This window comes from Silene latifolia, chromosome X (assembly GCF_048544455.1).
Source record: "Silene latifolia isolate original U9 population chromosome X, ASM4854445v1, whole genome shotgun sequence".
Taxonomy (NCBI): Eukaryota; Viridiplantae; Streptophyta; class Magnoliopsida; order Caryophyllales; family Caryophyllaceae; genus Silene; species Silene latifolia.
The window spans coordinates 100,314,722-100,338,412 of NC_133537.1; positions in this window are offsets into that span (position 1 = coordinate 100,314,722).

A 23,691-nucleotide genomic window follows, 5' to 3' on the forward strand; every position below is an offset into this window, starting at 1 on the left:
GAGTCACATATTATTTGTGAATTCTGGTTATTTCGTTATTGTCGCGGTAACGCCGATTAGGCTCCCCTGCTTTGTCGGAAGTTTGACGTTGTGTAAGGTTGTTGGTACCGGTGTGAGTAATCAGGTAAATCGCGGGAAGCGTAGGTCTGCTCTGTGTATGGAGTTCAGTAAGTATGTTGGTGCGGGATAGTGGTGTTGAGTGGAGACAATGGTACACGATGAGGGTCTGGTCTGCACGTTGGTGTGTCCAGCGAGGATGAGTGTATATGATGGTGTCCTGGTGTGTGAACTAGTTGTGTTTAGTGGGACACAAATGAACGGGATAGTGGTGTTGATGAGGACGATGGGCATGGCGGGTTCGCGGAGAAATACGAAGAGCAAATTCAATCTTTTTGATGATGAATACATAGCTGCTGATGCTTGTGGCTATGGGTTGGATGATTAATATTAAAAGGAGAGTGTTGAGTTACAATGATTAGTTGATTAGATTAGTTTGTTAGTTGAGGACTAAGTAGTTTAGTCAGTTACATAAAAGAAGTGAAGGTCCTTATAGCGAGTGAATCATTAAATAAGTAATCTCGTTAAGGTATTTTATATCAAATAATGAAATAGTTGTTCTAGTTATTAATTTATAATATATATTATAATTGTAAGTGGTATGCTAAATATGTAGGTTTGGATTTGGTAAAGCACCGTTGTTATTCGAACTTTCCTAGTTGGATCTGCGTCCGTCTCAGGTAGGAAACTACTCAATCTTGTCTTATTTCTGTTATTGCTAAAGATGGATTAAATGTATGAGGCGGTGGATAGGTGAAGGTTGTGTTTAACTGTTACAACGATCTTTTATTATCTTTCTGGATTATCTGCCTTATGTCATTATTATTGATTGTTGTTGAAATTTGAGTTTTGTGTATATCCAGACTGTGCGTCTGAGGCGGGACTGTGTGTCCAGTTTATCCAGGCTGTGTGTCTGAGGCGGGACTGTGTGTCCTGAAATATGACTATGTGTCTAGAAGAGGAGTATGACTGTGTGTCTAGAAGTGGGTGTGTGCGGTGGTGGGAAGTGGAGTATGATTGTGTGTCTAGAAGTGACTGTGTGTCGTGGTGTAAAGTGGACGAAATGTGATTGTGGAATCTATTTGTGTAACAATGCTATTGCAGGTTGTTGTATTCTTATTCATTGTTTAGTTTTCTACTCAACCTCGTGGTTGACAGTGTACTCGTGAACACCTGTGATGAACCAAAAATGGGGAGCAGAATTGCAGGTGCTTAAGATTAGCTGACTTGGGAGGATTGGGACGTGAGCTCGACTTGGACCATAGTTGCTGTCTAGATCACTTAGTTGACTTATGCAACTTTAATTATGTAATTTCCGTTGCGTAGTAAATTGAAATATTAAGGTTTAAATTTAATCGGTTGGCAATGTAATAAATCCGTTGTTTGATTTAAGTTATTAAAGTACTTTGGTTTGTTTTAATTTGTATCATTACCTCGGGCAACCGAGATGGTAACAGTCCTATTTATTGGGAATGTCTTGCTAAAGACTCCTAAATAAATGGGGGTGTTACAAAGTGGTATCAGAGCAAAACGATCCTCAAGCCTAACTAATGAACACTAATGAATTTAGCATGTGTCTTATAAAATGAACCCCGGGTAGAAACTTTCAGGAGCCCCTCTTAGTGCGGTTAAGAAGCTAGCCTTAACTCGTACTATGGCCCTCTCTGTTTTGAACCGGACACCTTGGGGGTTAACGAGAGTTGGGAAATTAAAAAGGAATGTTTATTACATATGGGTCTATGGATGCTTTTGAGTTAGGAATTTTTTTCTAACCTTATTGGTGGGTGTGGAATTGAGGTAAGTTTGATTGTGAATTTGGCCTTGGACGGTGTGCATAAGGGTGTGTCGTGTGAATGTTTATTGTTTGGCATAACTTGTGACTCATCTTACGGATAGTATGTTATGAAGACTTTTGTTAGGCATGAATGGGTTGCGAGCTAGTAGAAGGAGAAAATTGTGACATTGAGTTTTGGAATAGTGAGGAGGATACTTGGGGTACCTAAGGGCTCAGGAAGAATATTAAAATTGGGATTGTTAGTAGTTGATAATATTTATAATGTGAATGTAAGGATTAATGCGAAACGAATGGGTCATGGATGGAATAAGCAAGAAAAGAAATAAAAGGAATAGAGATTGTTTTAAAATTCATGAGATGAACACGTAATTAGGAACATTGAGGCATGGAAAAAAAAGTGGACTTAAGGTAATCATTTTCTCGGGGAAAGAACAAGTTCTAGTTAACGTCAATGTTAGGATATCGATTAGAACCAGGTTAAGTTGATGACAGACTGGTTATAGTAGATGTCAAACATACTATTATTAGTTATATTTAAAACCCTGTAGGAATGTATTTGAATGTGAATATCTATTTTTGGATAACGAATTGAACAAGAAGGGAAAATCCTAGTTAAGTTATCCTAAGTGGTTCCATTTGAAGTTTTAAGATATGAGCTTTTACAAAGCATTTAAATTGACTCCTAAGTTGACGTGAAAAGCAAAATATATATAGCTATATATATTTATTGTTAGCTGCATCGATGTGGTAAAGTACCCTGATAAGCGAGAGTGAAAACATGTTGCGATAATATTGTTGAGTGTAAGTAGTATATGAGTTTACGAGGACGTAACCTCTTTCTTAAGGGGTAGAATGATACACGGAATATTTTAAAGACTTGTAATTAATTGTCTTATCTAATTTCATAGCGAGTAATATTTTATTAGTATTAACTAGTTGCTTTTATGTGTGTCTCGAAATTCGGGGACGAAGTTCTTTTAAGGGAGATAGACTGTAATACTACCTTTTGGTCGTTGTTCTTTTTGTGAGTTATGAGTAGGTTCGTTAGTTAGCATGTTGGAATCATGTGAGCATTAAATTGTGTAGAGTGATTTTAAGTGTGAGAGAACTTCGGGACGAAGTTTCTTTTTAGGGGAGAAGACTGTAATACCCCGTACTTGGATAACTTAATTAATTATTATTTTATATAGTAATGTTATTAATAGAATTAATTACCCAATAGGAAAATATGCGTTATAATAATAGGACGTTATTTACTTGGTGTCGCAGTAAAATGGAAAGGCGATAATATATTGGTATAAGGACGAAGTATAGTAGTCTAGTAATAATAATTATGTTATAATATATCGTCTATATATGATATGCTACTATATTATAATAATATAGGAGATACTAGTTATTACCATATATATTAAACCTAGTTGGCCTATAAAAACACACAGCCCATACTTCCGTATTCCACCTTGTCACAAACACAAAAAAATAAACGAGAGGAAGAGAGAGCGATTCTGCGACTGCTACTCATGACTCATAGCCATCATCGTTATAATTCTATTACCATCATCATTGTGTCTGTTCATCGGTTAATTACATTAACATCGTTCTTGGACTATTTAAGGTAACCATCCGTTCTTTTATTATAGAGTTTGATTCAAGCTTTATTTATATAAGAATTCAAGTCTAGTTTTACCGCATAATCTACTAAGTAATATAGGTCGATCTTAAGGTCTGTCTTAGGCTATATCTATGGCGTTTGAAGAGAGTTTTCGGTTGTTATAGTTGTTGGCCGTGATTCCTGTTTTGGTACGGGTTCGGCGAAGTTTCAACGAGAACGTGCGTCGCATTGGAGTCGAGTTATCCCATAAAATCGATGCAATGCATTATGTTGTTGATGAGTCACATATTAGTTGTGAATTCAGGTTATTTCGTTATTGTCGCGGTAACGCTGATTAGTTTCCCCTGCTTTGTCGGGAGTTTGACGTTGTGTAAGGTTGTTGGTACCGGTTGTGAGTAGTCGGGTGAATCGTGGGAAGCGTAGGGCTGCTCTGTGTGTGGAGTTCAGTAAGTATGTTGGTGCGGGATGGTGGTGATGAGTGGAGACAAGGGTACACGATGAGGGTCTGGTCTGCACGGTGTTGTGTCCAGCGAGGGTGAGTGTATATGATGGTGTCCTGGTGTGTGAACTGGTTGTGTTTAGTGGGACACAAATGAACGGGGTAGTGGTGTCGATGCGGACGATGGGCATGGCGGGTTCGCGGAGAAATACGAAGAGCGAATTCAATCTTTTTGATGATGAATACATAGCTGCTGATGCTTGTGTTTATGGGTTGGATGATTAATATTAAAAGGAGAGTGTTGAGTTACAATGATTAGTTGATTAGATTAGTTGGTTAGTTAAGGACTAAGTACTTTAGTCAGTTTCATAAAAGAAGTGAAGGTCCTTATAGCGAGTGAATCATTAAATAAGTAATCTCGTTAAGGTATTTTATATCAAATAATAAAATAGTTGTTCTAGTTATTAATTTATAATATATATTATAATTGTAAGTGGCATGCTAAATATGTAGGTTCGGATTTGGTAAAGCACCGTTGTTATTTGAACTTTCCTAGTTGGATTTGCGTCCGTCTCAGGTAGGAAACCACTCAATCTTGTCTTATTTCTATTATTGCTGAATATGGATTAAATGTATGAGGTGATGGATAGGTGAAGGTTGTGTAACTGTTACAACGATCTTTTATTATCTTTCTGGATTTTCTGCCTTATGTCATTATTATTGATTGTTGTTGGAGTTTGGAGATGAGTTTTGTGTGTATCCAGACTGTGTGTCTGAGGCGGGACTGTGTGTCCAGTTTATCCAGGTTGTGTGTCTGAGGCGGGACTGTGTGTCCTGGAGTATGTATGTGTGTCTAGAAGAGGAGTATGACTTTGTGTGTAGAAGTGGGTGTGTGCGGTGGTGGGAAGTGGAGTATGACTGTGTGTCTAGAAGTGACTGTGTGCCGTGGTGTGAAGTGGACGAAATGTGATTGTGGAATTTATTTGTGTAACAGTGTTATTGCAGGTTGTTGTATTCTTATTCATTGTTTAGTTTTCTACTCAACCTCGTGGTTGACAGTGTATTCGTGAACACCTGTGATTAACAAAAAATGGGGAGCAGATTTGCAGGTGCTTAAGATTAGCTGACTTGAGAGCATTGGGACGTGAACTCGACATGGACCATAGTTGCTGTCTAGATCACTTAGTTGACTTATACAACTTTATTTATGTAATTTCCGCTGCATAGTAAATTGAAATAGTAAGGTTTAAATTTAATCGGTTGGCAATGTAATATATCCGTTGTTTGATTTAACTTATTAAAGTACTTTGGTTTGTTTTAATTTGTATCATTACCTCGGGCAACCGAGATGGTAACAGTCCTATTTATTGGGAATGTCTTGCTAAAGACTCCTAAATAAATGGGGGTGTTACAAAAGCCCCCAAACACCTATTGTCAAAAGTCCACACAACGGGGTTAAAACCTGTTGGAAATCATATTTTACATATCACATATTTTAGTTTATCACATATTTTAGTTTAAAGTTTTAGTCATAAAACCTTAAGGATCTTATGCATGCAAAACAAATACAAGAGTGAAGAAAAATCGGTTCCTTACAATTGTATTTTAGGCTATATGGGCACAAGTAAGGTCTCCTACCTTCACTTGTTCTTGAGCTATGATGAGTATTAGGATGATCCTCCAAAGACCTCAAGTATAGAAGCCACTCCTCTTGATTGCACCCAAGATTATCCCTTATCTCCACTAAATAATATTTGCTAGATATTTGTTTAGTAATTTACCTTAAAATTGATTACTAATACTCATATATTACACTAATAATATTAGTAATTTGATTGAACAATTTGGATCAAGATTTCTCTAATTTTGGAGAAAGATGAAAGAGTGTAAGAGAGAGGTATGCATGAATGAAACTGAATATTCATGTAGAGAATGAATACCACTTAAAAGAGAGAACAAAATTCTCCACTTTTGTGCATAGAAAACCGGTGGGGAGGGAGCAAATGCCAAGGGATGGCATCTTTTCTTTTTGCTTTTTGGTCTACACAAGAAATAGGTGTGTAAGGCTATCATGCTATAGGAATGATTAGCTCTATTTTATCACATAAAATAAATCAACCATAATGCATTATAACTCCCTCCATTTCGGTCCACTTCCATAAAATGGACTACCATTTTATTTTGTCAATTTGTCATTTGTCACACAATATGTCACATGTAGTATATTACATGTTATTAACTAATTTAATGCATATTTATCACATAAATATCATTTTATATATTAATTAAATTACATACAACAAATTGACTAGTGATACTTGATCACATAAATAAAATGGGTCATATAATTATAATTCACAACATCTTCTAATTATAATTAACCATTTATTCTCATCATTATTGTTTCACAAACAATAAACAATTTTAGTAATAAAGTATTTCAATTACTAAAATAAATCTTATTTAATCCCATTACAATAAGATATCAATATTCTCTCTCGCAAATTGAATTGTTCAATTTTAAGGAATTGATTAACTTGTATCGTCATACATTTAATCAACTTTACAAATTAGGGCATCATCCTCTTGGTGTGACCTTAAGGGATCAACTGACCACCACCGTCCCACGACAGTAACGTCAAACTCTAGCAAGCCAATCGTTACCGATTAATGTTGATCAGTTGACTATAAAATGAATCATCCCTTCGTATTATAATATGAGATTTAAACATGTGATCTCAATATGATCAACAATGTGATCGCATTATTGTCGGGGACATTCCAACAATCTCCCACTTGTCCTCGACAAGTGTGCGTCACCAATTCTCTCGTCCTATTACTATCTCCCACTCAATGCAAGGTGTTTTTCGGGTCGTACTTGCAAGTGATCATATCGAGAGTGGTTTCCTCGATCTGGAGAATAACTGATTTGACCGGAATTATCTACCATAGATACCTTCCGAGCGTGGCCACGCATTTCCAGTTCATTACTCCTCGAGTGGCCCTGAGATATTTTTTTAACCCTTACAAGGTGGTGGACAATTTCTATCGCACTATTCCCTTCGACTAGCCACAGCCATCATAACCCAAAATATGCCCATTTGACCCCATTTACGAAGGTCGTAGTAACATAAATCAAAGTTAATCTGAAACCGTGCCACCTTTGGCGAACAGTCTTTAGTCAAAAGAATCGACTCATTAGAATAGTATAGTAGCTCTCGCCACGACCAGGCTTTATAAATTTGCCAGAACTCTATAAGCGGTCACTGCCCGACAGAGTGTTCCTAACAGTCTGCCTATGTGATCGACTAGTCATCTCACATGACTCTATGGCACTTTAACTTGCCATCAATCGCATCAGACTCTAGTCACTTCGAGACGTCACCTCATACAATTGATTATGGGCGAATACTATGTTAATCCGGGTTCACTTTAACAGGGTTCAACATTGTCATACAACCCGTTAGGATGTAACAAAGTACAAGAAAAGAGTTTTTAAAGTAAAAACTTGAACGACAAATGCGATTATCACATTTGAATAGTCAATGCCTGATTACTATTTCATATTCTATAATCTAATTTGATCTTGTATGTAGTTGTTCATTTCAATCCAATTGAAATGACATGACTCATCATGTTTAGCCTATGATTAGGCCTTGCTAAGTAGGTTTTAGCAACTCCTTGCTCAACCTTGCTACATGCTCGTTTTCCTTTCGTAATGTATACCTTGCATTACAAAACTTTCTGAGTACGTGTCTAGATCCAATCTAGACATAGGTCCTCTAGCCTTAGAATAGCTCCCACTGTTTTCAGAGTGTGCGGGACTCATCCTTCTTGCACATCTCATGATTGCAAGTGTACTCAATTTCCATTGTAAATATCTCTCATTGTTCTTTATTTCCTAGAACGATTCTAGCAAATCTATTTCTTAAATAACTTAGCCACAATGGTTCCTTAACCATCTTCACGTGTTTTGAATATGTTTTTATCCGAAACCTTTCGCCATCTCAATTGTCATTTGTATAACACCCTTACACAAATTAGTTAATTGCATCAAAAACACTTAACTTTCCATCCTTAATGCTTCCTCAAGCACTTAAGAATAATCTATATGGCTACTTGGTAACTATTACTTAAATTCGATTTTGGAACAATTCATCATACTCAAAGTATATGAAGTGTTATACATCATTACTCATTTAATTGATCTGGCAGCGGAAGCAAATGGAATCAATCAAATATGTTCAACATGATTGAACTAGTCATGAATCTTATCAACATAAGACTTCTTATTTGACGCTAATATCATGTGGATTGATTTCCATAAATCCGGATCTTAAAGATGTATTAAGTTTCTCCAAAGTCTCAAATCATTCCCAATGATCAATATGTCATCCCCATAAAAGACTAATTAAAATTTCCGTAACTCCCACTAAACTTCATGTATAAACACAACTTCTCCACCTATTGAGAAAAGTTTTATCACATGATCAAAACATTGACTCCAACTCATTAATGTCCTACTTAAGACTATCTCTTAAGTTTCACATTGTTTTAGGATTGTAAGAATCTACAAAACTCATAACATGTATAGAATACATTCCTTCTTTGAAGAAGTGGGTTTTAGATTCACTCGCTATATATCTCATCATAATGAAATGCAATCCCTAAGAAGATCTTAATAGTGCAAAACACTTTGCAACTAATCAAGCTTTGATATCTCGCTTTGATATCCAACAATTCCACTTGGAATTTATTTCGGATTTTCATGTCTCTAAGCCTTGTATTGAGTTGTTGTGGGGTAATATCCGTATAAGACCCTTTAAATTTAAGGATTATAACGTAAATTTAACATGTGAAATATGGTCATAAACGAAATACAATAGAGAAACGATAAAGATTAAGAATCAACCTCGGGTCCTTTGTAGTGCGGCGTAAAGAACAGAAATCAACAGAGATTTCCTCCTAATTGTTGCACCCAAGACCGTCTGAGACTATGCCCTTGTGCTAGAAATGCTCTCTAATTGACTTGCAATATCGAGAGAGCTATTGTGAGGTTTTACAGATGTGAGATCTAGGAATTTCAGAGAAAATGTTCCGAAACCCTAATATTTTCGAGAATGAATGATTAGGTCAAAAGGAGAGGGAGTCTCTCCTTTTGTTTGGTTCGGCCAAACCGAGAGCCCTAGGGGAGGGAGTGGGCTTTCACTTCCTCATTCTTTTTAACTCGTAGTCCGACCAATTCCGCTAAAATGTATATGACGCGATTTTCATTATAAATCGTCATCGGTTATCGACTATTAAAATATCAACTAATAATACGGGTTAGTTGAATTATTAATATATGCTTGACAAAGATGATATTGTATAATTTATTCAATATACATTAATTAAATATAATCGTTTATATTTAATTTACGAATTAACTGTTTAATTCGCCTTAGCCCATAATATTTAATCCGTATTAAATATAATATCTCAACATCACATTTTGACTAATTACTAGTCAAATAACTCGGACTAACTGGTTAGTCAAAATTGGCATCTACATGACTGTATTTTCATACTGTCACATCTCTCAAACGTATCCTATAGGTGTGACTTTTAGGGACCGGTTGATCACCGCCATCTGTATGACAATAACGTCAAACTTATCTAGCAAGCCAACCGTTATTGATAAACGTGGATCAACTGATAATAATACCAAAAGTATGCCCTTTGATCCTTTTAGAGATTTATAAGTCCTTGCACTAACTGTTAAGGACACCAGCCCCAACAAGCTCCCACTTGTCCGTACAAGTGTATGTGCAATGACGTTATCCGCACTAACTGGAGGACACAAGCTCCAACAAACTCCCACTTGTCCGTACAAGTGTATGTGCGATAACCGATTCTCATATTCATTTAAAATTTCTCCCACTCAATGTAAAACAATTTGCAGATCCGGATCCGCAAAGGTCGTATTTTACAATCGATCTGTATCTTGAGTGGTTTCCCCGACTAGAGAGTAACTTAACTGATAAAACGAATCCGTATCCGAGCATGGCCATGCATTTCGATTCTGACTCCTCGAGTGGCCCTGAGAAATATCGAGTACCCGATAAAGGCTGAATATTTCCTTCAACTCGACTCCTTCCGATCTAAGCACAACATGAAATGACCCAGAAAAAATCTACTTGGCCCCCTGTTACGGATGACCGTGAGAAAGAAACCAAAGTCACCCAAAATCTGCCTTAGTCTCAAGAGACAGTCGATAGTCAAAAGAATCGACTCTTAGGATCACCATGGAGGTCCTATCCATGACCGGGCACCGAATGTTATAAAACATTTAGGACTCCACGTCGATGTCACAATTGTGTCCTACGAGATATCCGTATAACTCGCCTCTGTGATTGGTCAGTCAACCGGTTGACTTATGGCTCGTTGAACCCACCATCAACCAACGTCACAAAATAATTGCCAGAGTTATCAGCTCATGTGGGCAATTAAGGACTAAAAATATAATGTTTGTTCAGTTCACTTTGTGGCGTTCAAAATTGTCGTACAATTCCACATGAAAAACAAAATATATAAATATCAAAACGATGATGTCGTATAGAGTACAAAAGAGAATGAATCTAATCCATAAAAGAGTACTACAACTTAGGAACACGTTTAATTCCCATGGAATTAACGTGCCCTTCATGCTTATCTTGTCGTAATGGTTTAGTGAGAGGATCTGCTATGTTATCATCTGTAGCAATCTTTTCTATCACTACTTCCTTTTGGTCCACGTAATCTTGGATTAGATGAGCTTTCCGTTGTACATGTCTAGACTTGTTGCTAGACTTTGGCTCCTTAGCTTGGAAGATGGCACCACTATTGTCGCAATAGATGGTGATCGGGTCATTCGAACTAGGCACTACAGATAGTCCATGTAAGAATTGACGCATCCATATCGCTTCCTTTGTAGCTTCAGACGCGGCATAGTACTCGGACTCAGTCGTAAAATCTGCTGTAACAGTTTGTTTGGAACTCTTACAGCTGACTGCAGCGCCATTAAGAGTAAATACGAATCCAGACTGAGATTTCGAGTCATCTCGATCCGTTTGGAAGCTAGCATCTCACAGAATCGGTTGCGCATAGCTTTTGAGGGCCTCCATAAGTCAATGCCCAATCTTTAGTCCTCCGTAGGTACTTAAGAATGTTCTTGACAGCCAGCCAATGTGATTCACCGGATTTGTTGGAATCGACTTGTCATACTCAATGCATATGCCACGTCCGGACGTGTGCATATCATGGCATACATGATTGATCCTATAGCCGAAGCATAAGGAATTCGTGCCATGCGCTCTTTCTCTTCCGGTGTCTCTGGTGCCTGAGACTTGCTCAAATGCATCCCTGGAGCCATAGGAAGAAACCCCTTCTTGGAGTTAGTCATGCTGAATCTCTCTAGGACTTTGTCTATGTAAGACTCCTGACTGAGAGATAACATCCGTCGTGATCTATCTCGATAGATACGGATGCCCAAAATTCATTGTGCCTCACCCAGATCTTTCATCTGGAAATGGTTTTTCAACCATACTTTCACCGAAGTTAAGAGAGGTATGTCATTCCCAATCAGGAGTATGTCATCGACATACAATATTAGGAAGACAATCTTGCTCCCACTCGACTTGATATAAAGACATGGTTCCTCGACCGATCGAGTAAATCCATTTTCTTTTATCACTTGGTCGAAGCGATGATTCCAACTCCTTGATGCTTGCTTAAGTCCATAAATGGAACGCTTAAGTTTGCACACTTTCTTAGGATGTAGAGGATCGATGAAACCTTCGGGTTGTACCATGTACAACTCTTCCTCCAAAAAGCCGTTTAAGAAGGCGGTTTTCACATCCATTTGCCAAATTTCATAGTCATGAAAAGCGGCGATCGCTAAGATAATCCGAATGGAACGCAAAGATGACTACGGGTGCAAAAATTTCATCGTAGTGCAAACCTGGCACTTGGGTGAAACCTTTAGCAACTAGTCGTGCTTTGTAGATATCTTGTTGACCTTCCACAGAATGCTTTATCTTGTAAAGCCATTTGCATTGAAGGGGACGAACCTTAGCAGGTAAGTCAACAAGATCCCACACGTTGTTCTCATACATAGAGTCCATCTCGGATTGCATGGCCTCAAGCCATAGCTTTGAGTCAGAACTAGTCATGGCACCTTTATAGGTTGCGGGTTCACTACTCGTTAAGAGTAGAACGTCATCTATGTCATGTTCCTCGACCATACCAATGTATCTGTCCGGAGGAATAGAGACTCTTCCCGACCTCCTAGGTTCCTCAGGAATATTCACCGCAGCCGGGATTGTAGGAATTGATTCCTCCAATGATTGCTCGGTATTTGGTTCTGGAACCTCCGACAGGTCGAAGGTTCTATCACTCTTTGCATTCTCGAGAAATTCCTTCTCTAAGAATGTCGCACTAGCCGCAACAAAAACACGTTGTTTGGTTGGCGAATAAAAGTAATGACCAAGGGTTCCTTTAGGATAACCTATAAAGTATGTCTTGACCGATCGCGGGCCGAGCTTATCCTCGTGTCTCCACTTGACATAAGCCTCGCAGCCCCAAACCCGTATAAAGGACAAGTTGGGGACCGTTCCCTTCCATAGGTCATATGGAGTCTTGTCAACAGCTTTAGACGGACTTCGGTTAAGTATTAGAGCAGCTGACAGAAGAGCATAACCCCATAATGAGTCAGGCAACACGGTGTGACTCATCATGGATCGAACCATATCAAGTAATGTTCGATTTCTCCGTTCGGATACACCATTCAGCTGAGGTGTTCCAGGTGGAGTTAACTGTAGGACAATCCCACAGTCTTTTAGGTGTTGATCAAACTCGTGAGAAAGATACTCGCCACCACGATCTGAACGTAGTGTTTTAATCTTTCTACCCAATAGGTTATGTACCCTATTTTGGTATTCGTTGAATTTCTCAAAGGATTCACTTTTATGTTTCATTAAGTAGACATAGCCATATCTACTTAAATCATCCGTGAAAGTGATGAAATACCTATAGCCTTCTCGTGCGGTGATTGACATAGGTCCACATACATCCGTGTGTATGAGTCCTAACAGGTCAGCAGCGCGCATTCCAACACCTTTGAAGGAAATACGAGTCATCTTACCGATGAGACATGATTCACACGTGCCAAATGATTGAAAATCAAAGGCCGAGATAGCTCCATTCTTGATGAGCTGTTTTACGCGTTTCTCATTAATGTGTCCCATGCGGCAGTGCCATAGATACGTTTGATCTTTGTCACCAACCTTTAACTTTTTATTCATTACGTGTAATATTTCGGTTGTCTGATCTAAAACATAAATTCCGTTCATGGAGACTGCCTTGCCATAAATCATATCGTGTAATGAGAAAATGCAAGTATTATTCTCTATTACAAATGAAAATCCAAGTTTGTCAAGTGCAGAAACTGAAATAATGTTTTTCGAAAGACTAGGTACATAATAGCAGTCATATAATGACAACTCAAATCCGCTAGGAAGCTGGATCACATATGTCCCCTTTGAGATGGCAGCCACTCTTGCTCCATTCCCAACACGCAGTCCACCTTACCCTTTACGAGGGGTTCGATGTTTGAGCCCCCGCACATGATTACAGAGATGAGAACCACAACCAAGTATCAAGTACCCAAGTTCCGTAACTTGCGTGGTTAATCTCAATCATATGAATAAAAGTAGAAGAAGAAGAAGACATACCAACCGGTTTAACACGACTCCGCCTTTAAGTCCTCATGATAAATAGGACATGTACGCCTCCAATGCCCAGTCTTGTGGCAATGATGGCATTCCATGTTATCGGTTTTGCTCTTTGTCGTGCCTGATGAGTTACTTGCCTCACCAGGCCCACTCTTACCTGACCCTGACTTCTTGAACTTCGGTTTGCCTACTGCTAGGCCTGGCTGAACTTTGCCCTTACCCTTGCCCTTGTTTGTTACAACGAGAACATCCTGTTTCATACTCCCACTGAACTTCATGTCCTTCTGGCCTGTACGAGAAGGGAGTGCGATTCATGGGGACTTTTCTTCAAATCATTCATATAGTAATTCGCTCTAAATTGCGAAAAACCATCGTGGAGTGAATGAAGCATGCGGTCAATAACAATGTTCTCGCTGATCTTACAATCAAGCGTCTCCAGCTTCTCGACATTCTCAATCATGTTGAGAATGTGTGGGCTAACCGGTTGGCCCTTCTGGAGTCTCGCATCAAAGAAGCGAGTGGTATGCTCATAGGTCACGATTCTCGGTGCTTTCGAGAATTCCTTGGTGAGCGTGGTGAAAATCTTGTTTGCACCATGGGCTATGAAGCGTTTCTGCAAATTGGGTTCCATTGCAAAAATGAGTACGTTTTTAATCGCACCCGCTTCCATACAGAAATCATTAAACTTGGTGATTTCAGCAGCTCTAGCCGTGGGACCTGGGTTTGCCGGGATGGGCTCTAATAGATATTTGAGCTTCCCGTCAGCAGCGGCAGCATTCCGTAATGCCGCCTCCCAGTCCGCGAAGTTTGATCCATCATTCTTCAGTCGAGTGGACTGATTCATCTGATTCATGAAGATCCGAAGCCAGGACTCACGGTCCAATGTGGCACTTGGCATTGGGTTATCAGTAGAACCATCCATTTGTTTTTAGCAGTTTAAAAGTTCGTGATCTACACTGAAAAGAAAGAAAAACAAAAACGAAATAAGCAACTCATCGAGGTGATTTAAGTCTATTTTAAAATTCATTTTAACGTGTAGACTCCCGCACTTGCATAATTGATCTCCCTCAAGAATGATACAAGTGATCCCAAGACTCAATTTCTGTAAATTGATAAGCCAACTGTTTAGCTAATTCTTCCGTAAGAACTCTTGGTCGATAGATTTCCGTAAATCCTATCTATAGTCCACCATAGTCACAGGATCGTACGAGTGACCATAGTGTTGAGATAAAATAGGTCAATCGGTTCCAACTTACCCGACGTAGAAGGGGTCATATTATGCCTACCGGCGAAGAAGGGACTCATTGGAGTTTGACCTATAAAGACCGTTCTCAATTTTTGTTTATACGAGGAAGATCCCATCAACTAAATTATAATTCATATTAAGTGAACGAATAACTAGCGTATGCGTGAATGAATTAATTTGGGTGATGGCTTAAAAATCGTGTGACATGAGAATGTCAAAGAAAACTAACTCGTGACCTCTATATGTGTCAGTTTTCATGCAATTATTAGGTGGTTTGGTTTTTAGGCGGAATATGATGCATACTATCGTTACGATAAAATAAATAAATGAATGCAATACGTAAATAAAAATTCCTAGTGTGGCCTATCCTAATAAAAAAGAACATAAAACAACTTTGGAATCCACCGTTGGACCCGAGAAGCTTGTCTTGATGTTCCATCTTGATCCATGTAGCGGGAGTGAGCATCCGGTCTCCATCTTTGGTCTTCTCAAAAATTACAATTAAAATTACAAAATATAAACCTATTTACATTCTAATTAAAAACTGTAATTACAAGTGAAAAATCCAAAACGGAGATACGAGATCTCAAAATACAACCAAGACCGTGTTCCATCATTACGGTAACACGTTCTACTAAGGCCACACTAAGTTACAACAGATTGTAAAAAAATACGTAATAAAAAGCATTCAAAAGCATTCAAAATTAACGATAAATAAAATGCATCAACTAAAACAAATTTATTCGTGACATAATTCCGTAATTATGTTAAATTTATCCAAACCACCTTTTAACGATTAAAATTCATGTGATAAAACCGCTTCTATCAGTTTAATTTTAATCTAATACAATCCGTTACTTTAAATACGCTTTAAAATAACTCAATGGTACGTGTGTGAACCGTTTCACAATCATAGCGAGTGTACAATATCCGTATAAAGTACATATTAAGGCCAAAAGAAAATTTAAAACAAAAAGAATAAATTTTCAAAGTCGCAGAACAAAAATCCCTCGATCCAGGGACAAAAGTGCTCGATCGAGGAACAAAAGGGCTCGATCGATGAAGCGCAAGTCGATCGAGAGGATTACAAACAGAAAGTGCTCGATCGACTAAACCGGTGGTCGATCGAGTACTTTTATCAAGCAAATCTGCTCGATCGAAACGAGGACATCTCGATCGAGCGATCGGAAGGGTTTTGAAAGTGGTCGATCGAGTGCGTGCAAGGACTCGATCGAGTAAAAACAAGAGAAAACCCACTCGATCGATTAAAAACTTGCTCGATCGAGTACAAAAGTTTCTGGAAATGCAAAACCCTGTTGAAAACTGTTTTGACGAAACAAAACAAACGCAATTTTGATCAAAACTGATTAAAATCAATTCTACAAATTGCAAAACTTTAACATATTGCTATAATGATCGTGTAAAATAACAATATGCATAATATCAAATCGAAAACAATATCAAACATCCGTGTAAATACATGTCACGGTTTCAAAATTTGCAACAGCCGATAAAAAAAATTCTGTCGAGAGAAAAACGCGCTTTGCCGCATTAATTTCAAGACAATAAAAATCGTTTCAAGATCGTTTGATGAAAAATCACAATGAAAATTTACGTGGCCTCGCTCTGATACCACTTGTGGGGTAATATCCGTATAAGACCCTTTAAATTTAAGGATTATAACGTAAATTTAACATGTGAAATATGGTCATAAACGAAATACAATAGAGAAACGATAAAGATTAAGAATCAACCTCGGGTCCTTTGTAGTGCGGCGTAAAGAACAGAAATCAACAGAGATTTCCTCCTAATTGTTGCACCCAAGACCGTCTGAGACTATGCCCTTGTGCTAGAAATGCTCTCTAATTGACTTGCAATATCGAGAGAGCTATTGTGAGGTTTTACAGATGTGAGATCTAGGAATTTCAGAGAAAATGTTCCGAAACCCTAATATTTTCGAGAATGAATGATTAGGTCAAAAGGAGAGGGAGTCTCTCCTTTTGTTTGGTTCGGCCAAACCGAGAGCCCTAGGGGAGGGAGTGGGCTTTCACTTCCTCATTCTTTTTAACTCGTAGTCCGACCAATTCCGCTAAAATGTATATGACGCGATTTTCATTATAAATCGGCATCGGTTATCGGCTATTAAAATATCAACTAATAATACGGGTTAGTTGAATTATTAATACATGTCCGACAAAGACGATATTGTATAATTTATTCAATATACATTAATTAAATATAATCGTTTATATTTAATTTACGAATTAACTGTTTAATTCGCCTTAGCCCATAATATTTAATCCGTATTAAATATAATATCTCAACATCACATTTTGACTAATTACTAGTCAAATAACTCGGACTAACTGGTTAGTCAAAATTGGCATCTACATGACTGTATTTTCATACTGTCACATCTCTCAAACGTATCCTATAGGTGTGACTTTTAGGGACCAGTTGATCACCGCCATCTGTATGACAATAACGTCAAACTTATCTAGCAAGCCAACCGTTATTGATAAACGTGGATCAACTGATAATAATACCAAAAGTATGCCCTTTGATCCTTTTAGAGATTTATAAGTCCTTGCACTAACTGTTAAGGACACCAGCCCCAACAGTTGTGACTTAAACACTCTCATTTAAGTCATATGATCATTACTTTCTAGAAGTAACTTGAATCAAACAATTTATTTGTAAGTTGTAAGCTTTTTACTTTCTTAAAAGTAACATTAATTCATCATCTTCAACAAGTGATGAGTTCAACCTCCTAGGTTTCGAAGAAAAAACGTCATGTAGCCAAGAAAAATCAGTTTCTTGCGACATACAATTTTTGACACAATCCTTTTGTGGCTCTTGAATAATTTCTCCCACTCTGTCTTTTAGAAATAAACTTGTATTCTAGAAAGACAGCTTCATGAGCCACAAACCCGTTGTACTCACGATTATTGTAAGGAAAAATGAGCATTTGTTTCTTGTGAAAACTTACAAGCATGGTACCCTACCATTTCATATCTCATATGAATCGTTTTAGATATAGTGGAAAAATAATTTAGACAATATGATAAAATCCCCAAAAGGATCAAGTAACTCAAAGTAACTTCATTAATGTCCAAACCATATCGAATAGGGTTTGATTTCTTTATCCAACCACACATTATCCCATAATGCGTGCAAAGAGAGATTAACTTGTGACACTATATCACATTTCCTTTGGCTTATATCAAAGTTTTCACTTTGATAATCCCATCACGACTAAATCGTGATTCCTGGAACTCTTTGAACTTCTTCAAAGATTTCTCTTTTTACCTTATTAAGTGAATACATTAGTGTCAACTTAAATAGTTGGTAAAAGAAAATGATCAACCTATTTTGGATCAATGATTTACATCCTCGATCTCCTTTTCAACCAAAAGCACGAGACATCTTGCTTTGAATACAAGATACGCATATACCATAAGATTAACAATCTAGTGGTTCCAAGAGTACTCGATAACTCTTTTCGTTCATCATTGCAGAATTTAAGGTTTAATCTTGGGTAACCAGTTTGAGTCTTGCATCATCTACATGATATATCATTCTATTTTAGTTTAGAATATAATCACCTTTGATAATGGGCTAGCCATACATCAAATCATGGTGTATAGGGTCACAAAAGTGAAACCTCTTTTGTATCTTAACAAGTTTGTATTCTTATTTAGAGTTTATGCACTTAATAATCATAATTAAATACAACTTTAAATCCAAAACTAGATTGAGTACACAATGACTTTATCTCTTGACATCATTTATTGTTAGTCGTCATATTCTAATCATCCTATGTATCAAATACAATGATGAAAACCACCACCGGTTTCTAATATTGACGAAGTAGTACTAGCAAAATTTATGTCAATCAAATAAACATTTAAAGATGAAGGTCCCATTAGATGTCCCACAACTAACTTGCTGATTCTTCAATAATTTGGGGTAGTTTCCTTTCTAGCGTCCAACAATTAAGACAATGGAAACTTTATTGGTCGGGATTGATAGGCTTAGTATCGTTATTCTCAATAACTTTACTTTTACCATTACCTTGTATCAATTCCATTCTAATTTTACTTCTTAGAACCTCGTCCTTTTCTTAACGGTTAAGAGAATGCTCCCACTCAATTCAATGAGTCTTTGCTTAGAGAAGCAAAATTGAATTTCATGAAGACTACTCTTCATTCGTTCGTTTAGTCTTAAAACTTTCATTGAAGTGGTTGCTTTATTTTGGTCAATTACGACTTCTAACAAATCTAATTACCAAATGATTTAACGTTTCAAAGTACTTAATTCGATTATGTTGGAAATCTAGATCTCTTTATATACAATATTCATATATGTTTCAAATTTATTTAGTCATAAAATAAATTACTAATCTTATACATGCAAACATCAATAGTTAAGAGAAGAAATCGGTTCCTTACATTGCATGTTTCGGATATTTGGGCACTAGTAAGGTCACCTACCTTACTTAGTTCTTGAGCTTTCCTTATGGATGAACAAGATTCAAAGGTAGAATCTCTCCCAAAGACATATACCCAAGGAACACTCATAATAACTAATATTATTTGTACTAGAAATAATACTAATCTTACTTAAAAATTGATACAAAAAAATGTATTTCCTCTTGTATAATTTCGGCCAAGAGGAGTAAATGATTTTTGTGGTTTTTCTTTCTCTAAAAATGTCTCACAAAAAATGTAGAGAAAACATAATAATCTTACACTAGAAAATTATGTAAAGAAGTAGTGAATGAATAAAAGAAAAGCCCCTTGTCTTTTCTATGTAGAAACCGATTGGAAGGGAAGGAGAGCCCAATGCATGGGCTAATTTTTCTACCCAAGAAATGTAGGCTTGCATGGCTACATATAGGTAGGTCATCATTGTGTTTTCTCTTATTAAAATAATCAACACAATTTTTCCACTAAAACCCTCTAATTTTTCGGCACTTATAAAATGGAAAGTCCATTTTATATTTTGTCATTTGTCAATTTTGTCACATGTAACATGTTACATGACATGTCACAATGTAATGTATTTTTAATATATTAAAAATCAACATACTCATAAAATATGTCATTTACAAAATCGACTAGTAATTCGTAATTACTCCTACCAAAAATGTTTCCAAATTATAAACTACAACATTCTGTATTTATAATAATTTATTCATTCCGTTTCAATTGTTTCTGTAAACAATAATTTCATCTAAGTAATAAAACAATTCGATTACTTAGATCGTGTCTCATTTAATCATATTTACAATAAGATACGTAAATTATACTCACAAAATCATCCGTCAATTTTAAGCAATTTAATTAACTCGTATTGGTATACGATTAATTAAATAATCAATTAAGAGTATTTCCCTATAGGTATGACCTAAGGGTATCAACTGATCACCACCGTTGTACGACAGTAATGTCAAACTCTAGTCAGCCAATCATTACCGATATGTGTGGACCAGTTGACTGTAAAATATTACATCCCACATGTATTCTTAAAATGAGATTTAATAATGATATTTAAATCATGTGATCGCACTATTATTGAGGACACATTTCCCAACAATCTCCCACTTGTCCTCGACAAGTGTGCGTCACCAATTCTCTTGTCCTATTACTATCTCCCACTCAATGCAAGGTGTCTTTCAGGTCGTACTTGCAAGTGATCATATCGAGAGTGGTTTCCTCGATCTGGAGAATAACTGATTTGACCGGAATTATCTACCATAGATACCTTCCGAGCGTGGCCACGCATTTCCAGTTCATTACTCCTCGAGTGGCCCTGAGATATTTTTTTAACCCTGACAAGGTGGTGGACAATTCTTATCGCACTTATTCCCTTCGACTAGCCACGACCATCATTACCCAAAATATGCCCATTTGACCCCATTTACGAAGGTCGTAGTAACACAAATCAAAGTTAATCTGAAACTGTGCCATCTTAGGCGAATAGTCTTTAGTCAAAAGAATCAACTCATTAGAATACTATAGTAGCTCTCGCCACGACCAGGCTATATAAATTTGCCAGAACTTTATAAGCGGTCACTGCCCGACAAAGTGTTCCAAACAGTCTGCCTATGTGATCGACTAGTCATCTCACATGACTCTATGGCACTTGAACTTGCCATCAATCGCATCACACTCTAGTCACTTCGAGACGTCACCTCATACAAGTGACTATGGGCTAATACTATGTTAATTCGGGTTCACTTTAACGGGGTTCAACGTTGTCTCTACAACCCGTTTGGATGTAACAAAGTATAATAAAAGAGTTTTAAAGTAAAACTCGAACGACAAATGCGATTATCACATATGAATAGTCAATCCTGATTACTATTTCATGTTCTATAATCTAATTTGATCTTGTACGTAGTTGTTCATTTCAATTCAATTGAAATGACATGACTCATCATGTTTAGCCTTTGAGAAGGCTTTGGTTAGTAGGTTTTATCAATTTCTTGTACCTTACTCAACCTTACTACATACTCGTTTTCCTTTGTAATGTATACATTTGCATTACAAAACTTTCTGAGTACATGTCGAGATCCAATCAAGACATAGGCCTTTTAGCCTAAGAATAGCTCCCACTGTTTTCACAGTGTGCGGGACTCATCCTTCTTGCACATCTCATGATTGCAAGTGTACTCAATTTCCGTTATAAATATCTCTCATTGTTCTTTATTGCCTAGAACGATTCTAGAAAATCTACTTCTTATTTAACATTGCCACAATGGTATCTTAACCATCCTAATGTGTTTTGTTTATGGTTTTGTCGGAAACCATGCGCAATCTCAATTGTCAATTGTCACTTGTGTAACACCCTTACACAAAATTACATCATAAACACTTTGCATCATAGCCTTAATGCTTCCGCAAGCACTTAAGGGTAATCTTTATGGCTTACTTGGTAAAGATTACTTAAATTCGATTTTGAAAATAATTCATCATACTCAAAGTATATGAAGTGTTATACATCATTACTTATTTAATTGATCCGGCAGCGGAAGCAAATGGAATCAATCAAATATGTTTAATTTAATTGAACTAGTCATGAATCTTATGAACATAAGACTTCTTATTGACGCTAATATCATGTAGATTTATCTTCATAAATCTGGATATTAAATATGTATTATATTACTCCAAAAGTCTTAAATCATTCTCAATGATCAATATGTCATCCACATATCGGACTAAATAAAATTTCCGTAACTCCCACTAAACTCCATGTATAAACACAACTTTCTTGACTTATCGAGAAAAGTTTTATAACATGATCAAAACATTGATTCCAACTCATTGATGTCCTACTTAAGATTCTCTCTTAAGTTTCACATTATCTTAGGATTGCAAGAATCTACTAAACTCAAGACATGTATTGAATACATTCCTTCTTTTGAAGAAGTGGGTTTTAGATTCACATGCTGTATGCGTATCCTCATAATGAAACACAATCCCTAAGAAGATCCAAATAGACTTAAGCATTTCAATTAGTGCAACACCCTTTGCAACCAATATTGCTTTGAAATCTCTCTTTATTAGTGCAAAACCCTTTGTCACTAATCAAGCCCTTTTGTTTCGGATTTTCATGGCTCTAAGCCTTGTATTGAGTTGTGACTTAAATACTCTTATGTAAGTCATATGTTCATTACTTTCTAGAAGTAATCAACTTGAATCAAACAATTTCTTTTGTAAGTTATAAGCTCTTTACTTCCTTAAAAGTAGCATGAATTCATCATTTTTAACAAGTGACGAATTTAACCTCCTAGGTTTTGAAGAAACAATGTCTTACCCAAAACGTCTCATGTAGCCAAAAAAGACCAGTTTCTTGCGACATAACATTCTCTGTGGCATTCTTTGTGGCTCTTGAATAATTTCTCCCACTCTGTCTTCTAGAAATAAACTTGTATTTTAGAAAAACAGCTTCACGAGCCGCAAACCCGTCGTACTCGTGATAATTGAAAAGGGAAAAATGAGCATTTGTTTCTTGTGAAAACTTACAAACTATTTCGGCAACCCTTACCATTTCATATCTCATATGATTCGATTTAGTGGAAAAATAATCTAGACAAAATGATAAAATCCCCAAAAGGATCAAGTAACTCAAAGTAACTTGATCGAAGTCCAAACCTTATCGAATAGCGTTTGAATTCTTATCCAATCATACATTATCCCATAATGCGTGTTAAGAGAGATTAATTTGTGATACTATATCACAATTCATTTGGCTTATATCAAAGTCTTCACTTTGATAATCCCATCACGACTAAATCATGATTCCTTGAACTCTTTGAAATTCTTCAAAGATTTCTCTATTTACCTTATTAAGTGAACATATTAGTGTCAACTTAAATCGTTGGTAAAAGATAATGATCAACCTATTTTGGATCGATGATTTACAACCTCGATCTCCTTTTCAACCAAAAGGCACGAGACATCTTGCTTTGAATACAAGATACGCATATACCATTAACAATCTAATGGTTTCAAGAGTACTCGATAACTCTTTGCGTTTATCATTCCAAAATCTAAGGTTTGATCTTGGGTTACCAATTTGAGTCTTGCATCATCTTTATGAGATATCATTCTAGTTTGGTTTAGAATATTATCACCTTGATAATGGGCTAGCCATGTTGGAATATGTGTCCTCCGACAATAATGCGATCACGACTATTGATCATGATGATCACATGTTTAAGTCTCATTAAAATGAATACAATTGGGATGTAATATATTACAAGTCAACTGGTCCACACAT